The sequence below is a fragment of the Aegilops tauschii genome, chromosome 6 (genome assembly GCF_002575655.3).
Source record: "Aegilops tauschii subsp. strangulata cultivar AL8/78 chromosome 6, Aet v6.0, whole genome shotgun sequence".
Lineage (NCBI taxonomy): Eukaryota > Viridiplantae > Streptophyta > Magnoliopsida > Poales > Poaceae > Aegilops > Aegilops tauschii.
The window spans coordinates 395,759,736-395,776,647 of record NC_053040.3 but is presented as its reverse complement, the minus strand read 5'-3'; the positions used below and the strand labels follow the sequence as shown (position 1 = coordinate 395,776,647).

The following is a 16,912-nucleotide window of genomic DNA, read 5'->3' as shown; positions in this document are numbered from 1 at the left end:
TCAACCTTACTTTGCTAAAACGAAGTGCATAAATATTGTTAGGAACGATGGCTAGGTAAAATCCTGGTACATAAACACGAAATGATCTAAAGGTTGCAGCTTGCTAGGTTCAAAAGTAGATGAGCCCGGGTTACCTCCGATCCAAAATAAGTGTCGCAGTTTTGATTCAAAACTGCGACACTTATTTTGGATCGGAGGGAGTGGTATTTTTTGAAATTTTATAATATTTTTTTACTGTTCACCAAGAGCAGATGAGCACTGGTTCAGAAATGAATAGTCGCATATATGATCACAATTTCGTCAAGTAATTTCAGCAAACATGTCAAAGATAACAGTAGGAAGGTCTCATGGTACATAGATAGGTAAAATTGCGCTTTTAGTTAAAGAGAAGTTCAGAAATTGCATTTATGTACTCCAGACAAGAAATGTTCCGCAACATTAGATACATATATATAAGTTTAGGCTCCTTACAGAGATATCAAATTTGATAGCTGGCCAATCTCTGTAGGTATTTCACCTGTAAAGCTGCAGCCAAGAAGTATTCTGCAGAGAAAGTATAGAGTAAACAAGTCAAAGACTAATCCATGCTCTGGACATTTTGGGCATAGTGAACCAGTTGTGCTCTTCCAGCAACAGATACATCTCCCTCTCGCGAAATACACCTCCCTCTCGCGTCGCCTCCCCCACGGGCGGCTCGGGAGGGCTCAGCCACCACCGCCGCCTAGTTACCCTCCAGCGCCCTTCTCCTCCTCCGACGCTGCCGATGGTCGGCGCGGGGCAAAGCTCGTGCGTGTGATGGCGGCGGCGGAGGTTCTCTCCTCCCTCTCTGCTACCTCTTGAGCACTGCATTGGTTTTCCCTTGAAGAGGAAAGGGTGATGCAGCAAAGTAGCGTAAGTATTTCCCTCAGTTTTTGAGAACCAAGGTATCAATCCAGTAGGAGGCTACGCGCGTGTCCCTCGCACCTACACAAAACAAATAAATCCTCGCAACCAACGTGATAAGGGGTTGTCAATCCCTACACGGTCACTTACGAGAGTGAGATCTGAAAGATATGATAGGATAATATTTTTGGTATTTTTATGATAAAGATGCAAAGTAAAATAAAAGCAAAGTAAAAGGCAACAGAAATAACTAAGTGTTGGAAGATTAATATGATGAAGATAGACCCGGGGGCCATAGGTCACTAGTGGCTTCTCTCATGAGCATAAGTATTTTACGGTGGGTGAACAAATTACTATTGAGCAATTGACATAATTGAGCATAGTTATGAGAATATCTAGGTATGATCATGTATATAGGCATCACGTCCAAGACAAGTAGACCGACTCCTGCCTGCATCTACTACTATTACTCCACACATCGACCGCTATCCAGCATACATCTAGAGTATTAAGTTCATAAGAACAGAGTAACGCTTTAAGCAAGACGACATGATGTAGAGGGATACATTCATGCAATATGATAAAAACCCCATCTTGTTATCCTCGATGGCAACAATACAATACGTGCCTTGCTGCCCCTACTGTCACTGGGAAAGGACACCCCAAGATTGAACCCAAAGCTAAGCACTTCTCCCATTGCAAGAAAGATCAATCTAGTAGGCCAAACCAAACTGATAATTCGAAGAGACTTGCAAAGATAACCAATCATACATAAAAGAATTCAGAGAAGATTCAAATATTGTTCATAGATAAACTTGATCATAAACCCACAATTCATCGGTCTCAACAAACACACCGCAAAAAGAAGATTACATCGAATAGATCTCCACGAGAGAGGGGGAGAACATTGTATTGAGATCCAAAAAGAGAGAAGAAGCCATCTAGCTAATAACTATGGACCAAAAGGTCTGAGGTAAACTACTCACACTTCATCGGAGAGGCTATGGTGTTGATGTAGAAGCCCTCCGTGATGGATGCCCCCTCCGGCGAAGCTCCGGAACATGCCCCAAGATGGGATCTCGTGGGGTACAGAAGGTTGCGGCGGTGGAATTAGGTTTTTGGCTCCGTATCTGATCATTTGGGGGTACGTAGGTATATATAGGAGGAAGGAGTACGTCAGTGGAGGAACAGGAGGCCCACGAGGGTGGAGGGCGCGCCCGGGGGGGTAGGCGCGCCCCCTACCTCGTGGCTTCCTCTTTTGTTTCTTGACGAATGGTCCAAGTCTCCTGGATCATGTTCGTTCCAAAAATCACGTCCCCGAAGGTTTCATTCCGTTTGGAATCCGTTTAATATTCTTTTTCTGCGAAACACTGAAATAGGCAAAAAACAGCAATTCTGGGCTGGGCCTCCGGTTAATAGGTTAGTCCCAAAAATAATATAAGAGTGAATAATAAAGCCCAATAAAGTCCAAAACAGAAGATAATATAGCATGGAGCAATCAAAAATTATAGATATGTTGGAGACGTATCAAGCATCCCCAAGCTTAATTCTTGCTCGTCATCGAGTAGGTAAATGATAAAAACAGAATTTTTGATGCGGAGTGCTACTTGGCATAATTTCAATGTAATTCTTCTTAATTGTGATATGAATATTCAGATCCGAAAGATTCAAGATAAAAGTTCATATTGACATAAAAATAATAATACTTCAAGCATACTAACTAGGCAATTATGTCTTCTCAAAATAACATGGCCAAAGAAAGTTATCCCTACAAAATCATATAGTCTGGCTATGCTCTATCTTCACCACACAAAATATTTAAATCATGCACAACCCCGATGACAAGCCAAGCAATTGTTTCATACTTTTGACATTCTCAAACATTTTCAATCTTCACGCAATACATGAGCGTGAGCCATGGACATAGCACTATATGTGGAATAGAATGGTGGTTGTGGAGAAGACAAAAAAGGGAAGATAGTCTCACATCAACTAGGCGTATCAACGGGCTATGGAGATGCCCATCAATAGATATCAATGTGAGTGAGTAGGGATTGCCATGCAACGGATGGACTAGAGCTATAAGAATATGAAAGCTCAACAAAAGAAACTAAGTGGGTGCGCATCCAACTCGCTTGCTCACGAAGACCTAGGGCATTTTGAGGAAGCCCATCATTGGAATATACAAGCCAAGTTCTATAATGAAAAATTCCCACTAGTATATGAAAGTGACAAAATGAGAGACTCTCTATCATGAAGATCACGGTGCTACTTTGAAGCACAAGTGTGGTAAAAGGATAGTAACATTGTCCCTTCTCTCTTTTTCTCTCATTTTTTTATTTGGGCCTTTTCTCTTTTTTTTGGCCTCTTTTTTTTATTTAGTCCGGAGTCTCATCCCGACTTGTGGGGGAATCATAGTCTCCATCATCCTTTCCTCACTTGGGACAATGCTCTAAAAATGATGATCATCACACTTTTATTTTCTTACAACTCATCAATTACAACTCAATACTTAGAACAAAATATGACTCTATATGAATGCCTCCGGCGGTGTACCGGGATATGCAATGAATCAAGAGTGACATGTATGAAAGAATTATGAACGGTGGCTTTGCCACAAATACAATGTCAACTACATGATCATGCAAAGAAATATGACAATGATGGAGCGTGTCATAATAAACGGAACGGTGGTAAGTTGCATGGCAATATATCTCGGAATGGCTATGGAAATGCCATGATAGGTAGGTATGGTGGCTGTTTTGAGGAAGGTATATGGTGGGTGTATGATACCGGCGAAAAGTGCGCGGTATTAGAGAGGCTAGCAATGGTGGAAGGAAGAAAGTGCGTATAATCCATGGACTCAACATTAGTCATAAAGAACTCATATACTTATTGCAAAAATCTACAAGTTATCAAAGCAAAGTATTACGCGCATGCTCCTAGGGGGATAGATTGGTAGGAAAAGACCATCGCTCGTCCCCGACCGCCACTCATAAGGAAGACAATCAATAAATAAATTATGCTCCGACTTCATCACATAACGGTTCACCATACGTGCATGCTACGGGAATCATAAACTTTAACACAAGTATTTCTAAAATTCACAACTACTCAACTAGCATGACTCTAATATTACTACCTCCATATCTCAAAACAATTATCAATCATCAAACTTCTCATAGTATTCAACACACTCATAAGAAAGTTTTTACTATTCTTGAATACCTAGCATATTAGGATTATTTAAGCAATTACCATGCTGTTTAAGACTCTCAAAATAATCTAAGTGAAGCATGAGAGATCAATAGTTTCTATAAAACAAAACCACCACCGTGCTCTAAAAGATATAAGTGAAGCACTAGAGCAAAAACTATGTAGCTCAAAAGATATAAGTGAAGCACATAGAGTATTCTAATAATTTCCGAATCAAGTGTGTCTCTCTCAAAAGGTGTGTACAGCAAGGATGATTGTGGTAAACTAACAAACAAAGACTCAAATCATACAAGACGCTCCAAGCAAAACACATATCATGTGGGGAATAAAAATATAGCTCCAAGTAAAGTTACCGATGGAAGTAGACAAAAGAGGGGATGTCTTCTGGGGCATCCCCAAGCTTTGGCTTTTAGGTGTCCTTAGTGTAAGATAGAATAGTTGGGAATATTGCAGCGCATTGTATTGATCCATAGGACAGTTACATATATACACAAGTATACTTGACCTCCAAGACCATATCTCTAGCTAAAAGGAAAGAGATCAGCTGAGGCTAAGTATGGAAGTAAAACATCCTACGTGATTGCATGAGATACAATGCCTATATTCCTACATCCCCCCCCCCCACCCCCCGCAGTCGAAGCGTCATCAGAATGGATGCCAAGACTCTTGCGAAAATCATCGAATGAAGTAGACGGAAGACCCTTGGTCATGATATCGGCGAGTTGATGAGCAGTTGGAACATGAACAACACGAAACTGTCCCAAGGCCACATTCTCACAAACAAAGTGAATATCCAACTCAATGTGCTTGGTGCGGCGATGTTGAACGGGGTTAGCTGAGAGATAAACAGCGGAGATGTTGTCACAAAATACTAGAGTGGCCTTCTCAATGATGCAATGAAGTTCACCAAGGAGCTGACGCAACCAACAACATTCGGCAACAACATTGGCAACAGCTCGATATTCGGCCTCGGCACTGGATCGAGATACGGTGGGTTGTTGCTTGGATGACCATGACACAAGTGAGTCACCTAGATAGACGCAAAACCCCGAAGTGGAGCAGCGTGTATCAGGACAACTAGCCCAGTCAGCGTCAGAGTAAGCGGCAATGTCGATGGAGGAGCTGCCGGTAAGCTGAAGACCGTGAGAAGTGGTGCCATGTATATAGCAAAGCAGGCGCTTGACCATCCCCCAATGAGTATCCCGTGGAGCATGCATGTGCAAAAAAACTTGCTGGACGGCATAGGCAATAGCCGGGCGAGTCAAAGTAAGATACTGAAGAGCACCGGCAATGCTTCGGTAGAAGGTGGCATCGGACACTAGGTTGCCAGAAGTAGCTGAAACCTTGGACTTAGTGTCAACAGGCGTAGTAGAAGGTTTGCAATTAGACATGCCAGCTCGATCAAGAAGTTCCTCGGCATATCGCTCTTGCGAGAGAAAGAATCCTGAAGTTGTGCGCTGAACGGCAACACCAAGAAAAAAATGAAGAGGTCCAAGGTCCTTCATCTTGAACTCGGCACTGAGAGAGGTGATGATCGACTGAAGGAACATCGGTGAGGAAGCCGTGAGCACAATGTCATCAACATACAGGAGCAAGTAAGCCATGTCGGAACCACGACGAAGGACGAAAAGTGACGTGTCAGAAAGAGTCGCGGAAAAGCCAAGCCGTCGAAGAAAATCTCCAATGCGTGTGTACCAGCCGCGGGGAGCCTGTTTAAGTCCATAGAGAGACTTAGACAATAAACACACATGCTCCGGGTGATCCGTGTCGACAAAACCTGAAGGTTGAGCACAATAAACCCGTTCCTATAGTACTCCATGAAGAAACGCATTGGAGACGTCCAATTGATGAACGGGCCAATGACGTGAGGCGGCAAGATGGAGCATTGTGCGGACAGTAGAAGGCTTCACCACAGGACTAAATGTCTCTCCAAAATCAACACCAGCACGCTGAGTGAATCCTCGTACGACCCAACGAGCCTTGTAGCGATCCAGGGAACCATCGGGTTTGAGCTTGTGTCGAAAAACCCACTTTCCTGTCACGATGTTGGTACCGCGAGGCTGAGGTACGAGGGTCCATGTATGGTTGGCCTGCAAAGCATCAAACTCCTCATGCATAGCAGCACACCAGGTAGGATCTCGAAGAGCTGCACGGACGGATGTAGGTACCGGGGATAACGCGACGGAGGCCACATGGGCCTGCTCATAGCGTCGGTTGGGCTGGATGATGCCCTGACGTGCGCGTGTGGCCATGGTATGAACGGACATGGCAGAGGGCCGCAGCCACGGAGCACCATGGGCAACAGGCGGTGCAGGCGCTGGTGACGAAGAGGCCGAGAGTCGGCTGCAGAAGTAGTGGCAGCCTCGGGCATAGCAGCCGAGACAAAGGGATCACCAGATGACCCAGGAGAAACGGCCGCTGTGGCAGCCGAAGCAGCTGCCGTGGGAGCTGCCGACTCGGCTGGCGTGGCAGTCGAATGGGCCGACTCAGCCGAGGGAGCCACGGACGGAGAAGCCGATGGTGGCGACGTAGAGGGCGCCCGAGGCGGCGATGGTGCGGCCGCCTGAGATGGTGAAGGGGCGGCCACAGAAGGGCTCTCGGCCAGCGATGGCGGGCCGAGGGCCACGACGGCGGGTGGCCACTGGCGGGGGCGCCATGCCCACGTCAGGAAGAAGTGGCCGGTCGGCCGGTGACGAAGATGCCTCCTCCTGGTCCCTGAAAGGAAAAACACGCTCGTCGAAGATGACATGGCGTGATGTTAGTATGCGACGGGAGACCGGATTATAACATCGATAGCCACGGTGGTCAGGAGGGTAACCGAAGAAGACGCATGCAACGGAGCGAGGAGCTAGTTTATGTGGAGCGGTGGCAGAAGTGTTAGGATAGCACAAACAACCAAAAACCCATAGATGTTGATACTTAGGAAGAAACCCAAAGAGAAGTTCATGGGGTGTTTGGTTGTGGCGAGGGCGGCAAGGACGAAGATTGAGTAGGTATGTGGCAGTATTAAGAGCTTCGGCCCAAAATCGAGGAGGAAGATGAGCATGAAATAACATAGTACGGACACTATCATTCAAAGTTCGAAGGATGCGTTCAGCGCGGGCGTTTTATTGAGAGGTATATGGGCAAGAAAGCCGAAAGTGAATGCCATGAGAAGCAAAGAAATCACGAGAGGCATTATTATCAAATTCCTTGCCATTGTCCGTTTGAAAACTCATGATGGAGCGTTGAAATTGCGTAGCAACAAACGCATGAAAACGAGAGATGAGCGGAAAAACTTCAGATTTGCGACGTAATGGAAAGGTCCAAGTATAATGAGAGAAATCATCAAGAATGACAAGATAATAAAGAAAATCCGAGACACTTTTTATTGGAGATGTCCATACGTCGCAGTGCATAAGAGCAAAAGGGAAACTAGCCTGAGAATCTGATTGTTTGAAAGGTAACCTAACGTGCTTGCCCAAACGACAAGCATGACATGTTGTAGACATGGCTTTATTACAAGAAAACTCAAAAGATGACAATGTTTTGGAGAGAGCAGCGTGTCCCGGATGTCCAAGCCGTTGGTGCCAAAGATCGGAGGTTTCGGCGAGAAGAGCTTGAGGTGCGGACACGAGTGGATAAAGGTCGTCCGGGCTGTCACATTGCAGAATCACTCGTCGTGTGAGAAGATCCTTGACAGAAAAACCAAACATGTCAAACTCAACAGTAATGGGATTTTCACGGGTAAGATGACGAACAGAAATCAAGTTTTTGATGAGGTTAGGAGTAATAACAACATTACGAAGATGAATAGGAAAAGAAGACGTGGGAAAAGAAACATCACCCATGTGGGTGATCGGAAGAGAGTCCCCATTACCGAAGATGACACGGGTGGAAGTGGAGTAAGGTTTGGAGTGAGACAGGATACCGGGATTGTTCGCCATATGTGAGGTAGCGCCGGTGTCAAGGAACCAATCATTCCCGCTGCCGCCGCCGTGGATGGAGAGATCGTTGAGGGCGGCGTGAAGCTGCGTCTGGTCCCATGCCGGGGGTTGATGATGAGGCGGGAGTGGCGCATAGCTGGGGAAGATGGAACCGTAGGGGTAGACAGGGCTGTAGGCAGGAGCGGCCGGGGCCATCTGCCCGAACCCTAGCGGGGCCGCCTGCCCGAGTTGGGCCGCATAGGCGTGCGGTGACGAGGCTCCAGGGCGAGGCCTGAGCAGGCCGGCACCAGGCGCGTCGCACCAGGCGCGCGCCAGTTGGGTGGCCACGCCGCGAACATGCCCGACAGCGGGTAGCCTCCGAGAGGCCACGCCGGAGTGCTGCGAGCATCAGGAGCAGGAGCGGGCGTGCTGCGAGGGCCAGCAAGAGAGGCGGCCTGCTTCTTCTTCTTGCCGCGGGTGCGACCACCACCAGACAAGGGAGCAACAGGGGCAACGGGACGCAGGCTCGGAGCGGCAGCCGGCGGCCAGGACTGACCGGCCATGAGAGCCCACTAGTAAAAAAAGACACATCCGTGACATTTTGGGCCGAATGAATTTTTTTTCTGTCATACATATGACACTTCTATGACGATAATTGTGACAAAACCCGGTATCATCATAGATGTGGTGGGCTCCTACTTCTATGACAAAAAATCATGACAGAAAATGGGCTTTTCATCCTGGGCGGGCCGGAGACGCAACTGCATGACATTCTTTGGGCCGTCCATGACGGAAAAAACCGTGGTAGAAGCGAGGGCGAGGAAAATTTCGGGGAGTTCCCGGTTACGGTGGGAGGTCGGGGGCCGAGCGATGCGCGTTTCTCTCGTACACGTACGTGCGTGTGTGCGAGGCGTTGGCTCTAACTGAACCCGAGCAAGGCGTTGGGCTCTAACTGAACCCGAGCGATTGCACTGCAGGCTACGCGTTACTGAACCCGAGCGATCGATCGATGGCTGTTAACTGAACCCGATCGAGCGATTCCTTCGCTACTGCTGCTAACTGAAGCCGATCGATTGGATGAACAGTGAGCGTTGCGGGGGGGGGGGGGGGGTTGGATGAACAGTGAGCGGTGGCGTTGCCTCTGGATGAACAGGACCCCGTGGTGTGGAGGGCTGGATGAACAGTAGACGGTGGAGGGGTGCCCGTGGAGGGGTGGTTGAACAGGACCCCGTGGTGTAGAGGGCTGGATGAACAGTAGATGGTGGAGGGGTGCCCGTGGAGGGGTGGTTGAACAGGACCCCGTGGTGTGGAGGGCTGGATGAACAGTAGACGGTGGAGGGGTGCTCGTGGAGGGGTGGTTGAACAGTAGCCAGTGGAGTAGCGCGCGGTGGAGGCTGGATGAACAGGAGCCCGGGGAGGCTGGAGGAGGTCGACGGTGGAGATGAACGGTATCCCGTGGAGTCCCGTTTTGCGGTACGCCACACCCCTCCCGATGAACAGGACCCCCGTTTCGACCGTAGGAGGTCTGTTTCGTCCGTTTTGCGGTATGCCACACCCCTCCCGATCAACAGGACCCCCGTTTCGACCGTAGGAGGTCCGTTTCGTCCGTTTTGCGGCACGCCACACCCCTCCCGATCAACAGGACCCCCGTTTCGACCGTAGGAGGTCCGTTTCCTCCATTTTGCGGTACGCCAGACCCCTCCCGATCAACAGGACCCCCGTTTCGACCGTAGGAGGTCTGTTTCCTCCGTTTTGCGGTACGCCACACTCCTCCCGATCAACAGGACCCCCGTTTCGACCGTAGGAGGTCCGTTTCCTCCGTTTTGCGGTACGCCACACCCCTCCCCATGAACACGACGCATTCCGTTGCCTCCCCATGAACACGACGCATTCCGTTGCCTCTCCATGAACACGACGATGACACTATTTCTCCGTTCCGACCCAGCCATGTACACGAGCCCTCGCCGTACGTATGCGCGAGTAGGCGTTCGAGACCCTGCCCGTATGTACGTACGTGGCCGTATTTTCTTTCTTGCACCCTGGCCGCTGTACGTACGTGTACATGCTACGTCCGCGCCTCTACTACGACACGTACGCGCCTCTACATCGACCAGTATATATGTACGTACACGTTCGCGACCAGAATGACAACGCTACGTACGCTTCGACCAGGTGGGTCCCGACTGTCAGGCACTTCCTTGCCTGCGAAGATGTAGCAGGTGGGTCCCAGCAGTCAGGGGGGCGAATCGTTTTGGTTTTTTTTTTGCTCGGACGCACTTCCTTGCCTGCGAAGATGTAGCTGGTGCGTCCCAGCAGTCAGGGGGGCGAATCGTTTTTTTGCCCGGACGCACTTCCTTGCGTGCGAAGATGTAGCTGGTGGGTCCCAGTAGTCAGGGGCAAACATTTTTTTCGTGAAATACGGTGGCCCGTCCGGTGGGTCCTAGCTGTCAGGTGGAGGAATAATTATTTTGCACGTAATAAGGAGGCACTTCCTTGCTGCGGCCATGGACCCAGCTGTACGTACAGTCCATGTCCGATGGAAGACGTTCCTTGACCACGTTGACCATGCCGCGCCGAGAGCACCAGGGCGGTGGACGACGGCGAGGCCTAGGAAGGGGACGACGTGGAGCCAGGGAAGACGAGGCAGTGGATGCCCACGCATAGAGGAGTACGAGGGTTCACTGGTTCGCTACGGTGTGAGGCTGCCGTCGCCGCAGAATAACAGGGGGTGTGCATGAGTAGAGGGATGGCCTGGCCAGCGGTGGGAGTAGTAGGGGGCGGTGAGGCCTCCGCCGCATCGCAGCCGGCCACGGGAGGCTGGAGCACGAGGCACGACCGGCGCTGGTTTGGGTGGCTGGAGCAAGAAGACCAGAGGTTGAAGAAGCACTACGGCCGTTGGATGTACATCGTACGGTCACTGGAGCTAGAATCGTGCATATTGACTAAGTTGACAAAGCCCTCCGTCCCCGTCAACTTAGTAGGCCCACAAGTCAGCCTGCCACTATACTGGGTCCCAGCTAACAGGGGGAGTAATCATTTTTTTTGTGCGTAATAAGGAGGCACTTCCTTGCGTGCGAAGATATAGCTGGTGGGTCCGAGCTGTCAGCGGCGGTAACGTTTTTTTCGCGAAATATAGAGGCCCTTTCGGTGGGTCCTAGATGTCAGGTGGAGGAATCATTATTTTGCGCGTAATAAGGAGGCATTTCCTTGCGTGCGGCCGTGGACCCAGCTGTCGGCCTCTCCACGTACAGTCCACTTCAGATGCATGCCGGTCGTTGACCACGTTGACCAGGCCGCGCCGAGAGCACCAGGGCGGTGGACGACGGCGAGGCCTAGGAAGGGAACGACACGGAGGCAGGGAAGACTCGGCAGTTGTGTCCCACGCGGAGGGGACTACGGCTGTACGAGGGTTTACTGGTTCGTCTGCCGTCGCCGGAGAATAACAGCAGGTGTGGGTGAGTAGAGGGATGGCTAGGCCAGCGATGGGAGTACGGTGGGGCGGGCGGTGAGGCCTGCGCGGCAGCACAGCTGGATGCGGGGAGGAGGGAGCAGGCAGTCCCGCCGGCGCTTGTTTGAGCGGCTGGAGCAGGAAGAGCAGAGATTGAAGAAGCACGACGGCCGTTTGATGGACATCCAACAGTCACTGCTTGTGCGTCAACCTTTTTTTTAGGAAAGCCTCAAATCTGTGGAAAACAGCATACAGCCCATCTGCCATTATTTCTAATAATTTACAGCCCATTTGATAATTCTTAAGGTTTTTTTTGGAGCCCATATTCTTTTTGTTAGCATTACAGCCCATATTGTGGCCACGGTTAAAAAATTATACGAAATTTTGCATATTTTGGTGCGGTCCGAACTATTTTTAATCCCGAAATTTCGACTCACATTCAAACTGATTTTAAAAATAAATGTATATCAATATAAAATCCAACAAATTCTCCACGCATAAAAATTAATGTAATTTAAAATCTTGAAATGAAAAAAAGATATTTGAAACTAATTGCCGATTTGATGTGTTTTAAAAATGTACAGCCCATTTCTCATTACTGATAGGCCATTTTCTCGGCCAGCCGAATGAAGCTCTCCTCGTCTTGAAAGATTTGCAGCCCAACAGGCCTGACAAAGCGACTTACTTGGCAAATCACAAAAAAACTGGGCTGTGGCCATGGACCCAGCTGTCAGCCTCTCCACGTATAGTACTCTTCTGATGGAAGTCGGTCGTTGACCACATTGACCACGCCGCGCCGAGAGCACCAAGGCCGTGGATGACGGCGAGGCCTAGGAAGGGGACGACGCGGAGCCGGGGAAGACGCGGCAGTGGATGCCCACGTGGAGAGGAGTACGAGGGTTCACTGGTTTGGCTGCGGCGTGAGGCTGCCGTCGCCGCAGAATAACAGGGGGTGTGGGTGAGTAGAGGGATACCCTGGGCCAGCGGTGGGAGTAGTAGGGGGCGGTGAGGCCTCCGCGGCATCACAGCCGGCCACGAGAGGCAGGAGCACGCGGCACAACCGGCGCTGCTTTGGGCGGCTGGAGCAAGAAGACCATAGGTTGAAGAAGCACTATGGCCGTTGGATGGACATCGTACGGTCACTGGAGCTAGAATCGTTCATATTGACTAAGTTGACAAAGCCCTCCATCCTCGTCAACTTAGTAGGCCCACAAGTCAGCCACCCACTATGGTGGGTCCCAGCTAGCAGGGGGTATTCATTTTTTGGTGCGTAATAAGGAGGCACTTCCTTGCGTGCGAAGATATAGCTGGTGGGTCCAATCTGTCAGCGGGGGGAACGTTTTTTTCGCGAAATACAGAAGCCCTTCCCACGTACAGTGCACGTACAGTGCGTAATAAGGAGGAACTTTCCTTGTGTGCGACCATGGACCTCGTGGGTCCCAGCCGTCAGGCTCTCCACGTACAGTCCTCTTCCGATGACTCTCTTATGTTGACCACGCCGCGCCGAGCGCACCGAGGCGATGGACGACGGCGAGGCCCCAGACTGGAACGACCCGGAGACTGGGAAGACGCGGCAGTGGAGTCGCAGACGGAGAGGAGTGGGAAACTTGACTGGTTCGGGTGCGGGGTGGGCCTACACTCGGCAGAGAATAACAGGAGGTGCGGAGTGGAGGGATGGGCTGGCCGTCGGCAGGGTAGCGTTTCGCTGAGGAGTGCAAAACAACGCCGCTGGACGCCGAAGGCTAGAGCAGGCGGTTCCGGCAGCGCTTGGGGAAGAAGATGAGAGATTGAAGAAGAATGCTGACCGTTGGATGTAAATCCAACGCCTTCTTAGGCTTCGACCTACTGGCCCACATGTCAGCCAGTCCATTTGATTTTTTAGTCCATTTGGTGGGCTGGGTGAAACAATGATGTAGCATCTATGCAGCCCGTTTAAATCCCATTTGCATTTTTCTCGAAATCCTCGGACTTGCTGGGCTAGGTGAAAATATCATGTTGGGCTAGACGGAGAAATGTTATATAAACATAAACACATGATTGCACGTCAGTAAAATCTTTGCAAGCTTATGTACGCAATCACTAGGAGTTAACTTGCCAAGTTATATATAAACAATTATTATTATTATTTTGTAAGAACTTTCAACTTACGAAATAAAATATCATTTTAATTTGATGAGTGAATAGTACGTGGGGTATTATTATTTTTTAGGCTAGACGTGGGACAGTTGAGTTGGTTCTAGGGGAAAGTACTGGGAGAAAACTCAGTTTACATCGAAAAAGAAAGTGGGAGAAAATTCAGAGACCTGCTGGGTCCACCTGAGGAGGGGAATATGTTGGGAGGAAGGAGATTCAAAGCACGGCAGCCGAGTGAACTAGTTTTTTTACGGACAAGGGAACTAGTTTACATACATAAGCAAATAGCCACTAAAAAAGCAATCAGGTTAATGGGTTCTTAAAAGAAATATTTCGGACAAAACAGATAATTACGACACATAGGCTAATGCATGAAACACTCAGATGATAAAGGTGCTTATAAACAGATAAAGTACAAAATCTAGACCTTCCTGGCACGCTTGATCATGACGCTGCGGCTGTCCGTGTACTCGTCGGTTATGGGAAGCAGACATGCCCTCATGTCCAAGATCTGGTTGTACATGTCGTAGCATGCGTATGTGTCCTTGGTCGTGTAGGTTATGTAGGCTAGATTCAGAGGTACCTCCCATGTTTTCAGGTCATCTTCTTTCATGTTGGCGTATCAGGGGTCGATGATGGTCTCAGCGAGGTCAACCACGGAGTCCTTCTCCTGCCCGTTGCTGATGATCTTGTATTGCTTCTGGATGTCGACAAGCTTGTTGCACCAGATGGCCGAATCGTCGCGTTCTTCCTTCTCTCCACCGTAGCGAAGGTGCAGTCGGCGCTGCCGATGAAACGGGCGAATGCTCCAGAACCTGGTGCAGCCATAGGACTGAGGCGAGGCAGAGCTTCACCGAGTCTGTATTGTTGGTGTACATCACATTCAACTTGGTGCAGCCATAGGACTGAACGGCGAACTCAAACGGGAACTCCTTGCTGAAGTCCATATCCAGTAGGCTCACCCCTCGGATCGCCATTGGAGTCTCTTCGAGTGAAGAGTGTGTAGGAGGCGGCAGCAGTTCGTTTTTTAGCTCTTGGGGAACTGGATTCAACAGTAAGCTGAGTGTGTACATGCGACAATAGTTACTACCCCTCCCTCGTCCGCTGCACGCCCGGCAGAAGATGCACCCTCGGCCACACGTCGGTTCACGAGCGGGTCTGTATTGGTACTGTAATAACAGGAGTTAGTGGTCACTTTACTTAAATTTAATTAGCTTTAATAGAAATGTATACTTAAAACAAGCAATGCATTCGCTCGTTCTATCAGTGCCACAGGATCAACATGCACAACAATTAGAATTATTATTCTCAGGACGCTCACGATCACCACATTTGTCGCACTTTCACAAAGATAATACTACCAAGTTTGAACTGTTTGTTATGGTTGTTGTCCTCTGCATCATCATGCCGTGTTTCCCAGCTTGCAAGATTCAGAACCAACAAATAAGATCCAAATAATAAGTACAACAAAGATGCCTACACATCTCATTGATTCCCAGCTTGCAAGATTCAGAACCAACAAATAAGATCCAAATAATAAGTACAACAAAGATGCCTATACATCTCATTGATTCCCAACTTGCAAGATTCAGAACCAACAAATAAGATTCAATAATAAGTACAACAAAGATGCCTACACATCTCACTGGTTCCCAGCTTGCAAGATTCAGAACCAACCCATTAGAGCCTTTTGATAAAGTGAATATCGGGATTAAATCCATCTTGGCTAGCCATGTCATACAATCGAAGATCTTGGCGAATGCTCTTGACCATCGCAACATCTGTAGTTGAGTATTCCTGTTTGCACATCGCAGATAATAAAGAGCATGATTACTATAATACTGGCACTAGTGGAAGTCAACCTGCAGCTCCACTCGATGATTCAATTCATGCCACTTTTTCTGCAGTTCGCCTGAAATGAAGCAAAGATTGCATCATTCAGCTACGGCTCATCTTGCAAAGGCTAATAAAATGTTGGACGAGATTACCAGCAGAATTTGACGGAGATTTTGGAAACTCCAATCACCATTTTGTGCAGTTCCACCAAAATTGAGAGATGTTGCCCATGTAACATTTTAGTTGAACTGCACAAGACACTCATTCCAAAAAAGTGTTTTGTGCAGTTCACCAAAAGGTCACAATAGCAACAAGGTGAAATGGATATCCCCATCTGCACAAAAAGATAGAAAGTAAACAGTTGCTGGTCAATAAGAATATACGAAACATATACAAAATGAAAAGAAGCATCTTAATTATGTTCATGGCAATCACGCAAGGACAGTAGAAATTTTAAAACGTCAGCAATGCTTCATGTTACCAGAAGTATTACGATCAACAATGAGATTCCTCAGACATGGGATTACTTTAATGGTGGCATTGCTTGTTTACGAGACACAGTAAATCAACAGCAGCTAAAGAGTTGGTTTAAGGGCATGGGATCGTGGGGACACCAGGACACTCAGCAGCGTAAAGGAGCAACTTACTTATCATACTGGGGAAAACAACAGGAGTGCCATTTGTAACACAGTTTAATTGCATCTTATCACTGGAGGCGTTAGATTAACAATAACACTGGTTAGACATGTCCCTAAGGTAACAGTGTGATCGCTTCATTTTACATGCGCCCTTACATTAACAACAGCAAAAGGTTGGTATAAGGACATGCGATAGTGGACGCATCAGCACAATGTACCTACAAGCTGGCATAAAGTGGTGATGCCTAGTTTGTTCATGCTATGTGAGGGCAGCAAACCTAATCCTGGAGACCTTGTACTATGTGAGGGCAGCAAATCTAATCCTGGAGACCTTTTACCATGTGAGGGCAGCAAATCTAATCCTGGAGACCTTTTACCATGTGAGGGCAGCAAATCTAATCCTGGAGACCTTTTACTATGTGAGGGTACCAAATCTAATCCTGAGACCTTTTACTATGTGAGGGCAGCAAATCTAATCCTGAGACCTTTTACTATGTGAGGGCAGCAAATCTAATCCTGGAGACCTTTTACTATGTGATGGCAGCAAATCTAATCCTGGACATACTCTGTTGACTTGTCCACCAGCCGCCACTTTCTATCCTTTTTTTCAACCAATAATAGATCTGTTCCTTATCCAGTTTGTACTGCATTTTCCCATTATTTCCCTTTTCAACCAAGAGACCGGTTGGGTATCCGGTCTCTACTACTTTCACCATATTATTTCCTCTTTGAATCAAGTCCTAGATTCATGCTACAACTTTCCCCCTTTCTTCGTTGTTTGAACAAAGCCCTAGATTCGAATGCATGAAGTAGCTTTACCTCTAATAATACTAAAAATTTACGTGGCTTTGGAA

General features: G+C 48.3%; 1 pseudogene; it reads right to left on the bottom strand.

Moving 5' to 3' along the window:
* LOC141026115 (leucine-rich repeat receptor protein kinase HPCA1-like) overlaps nucleotides 1-5,702 on the bottom strand; it is a 139,235-nt pseudogene extending 133,533 nt beyond the window's left edge.
* Nucleotides 5,703-16,912: the final 11,210 nt, after the last annotated feature.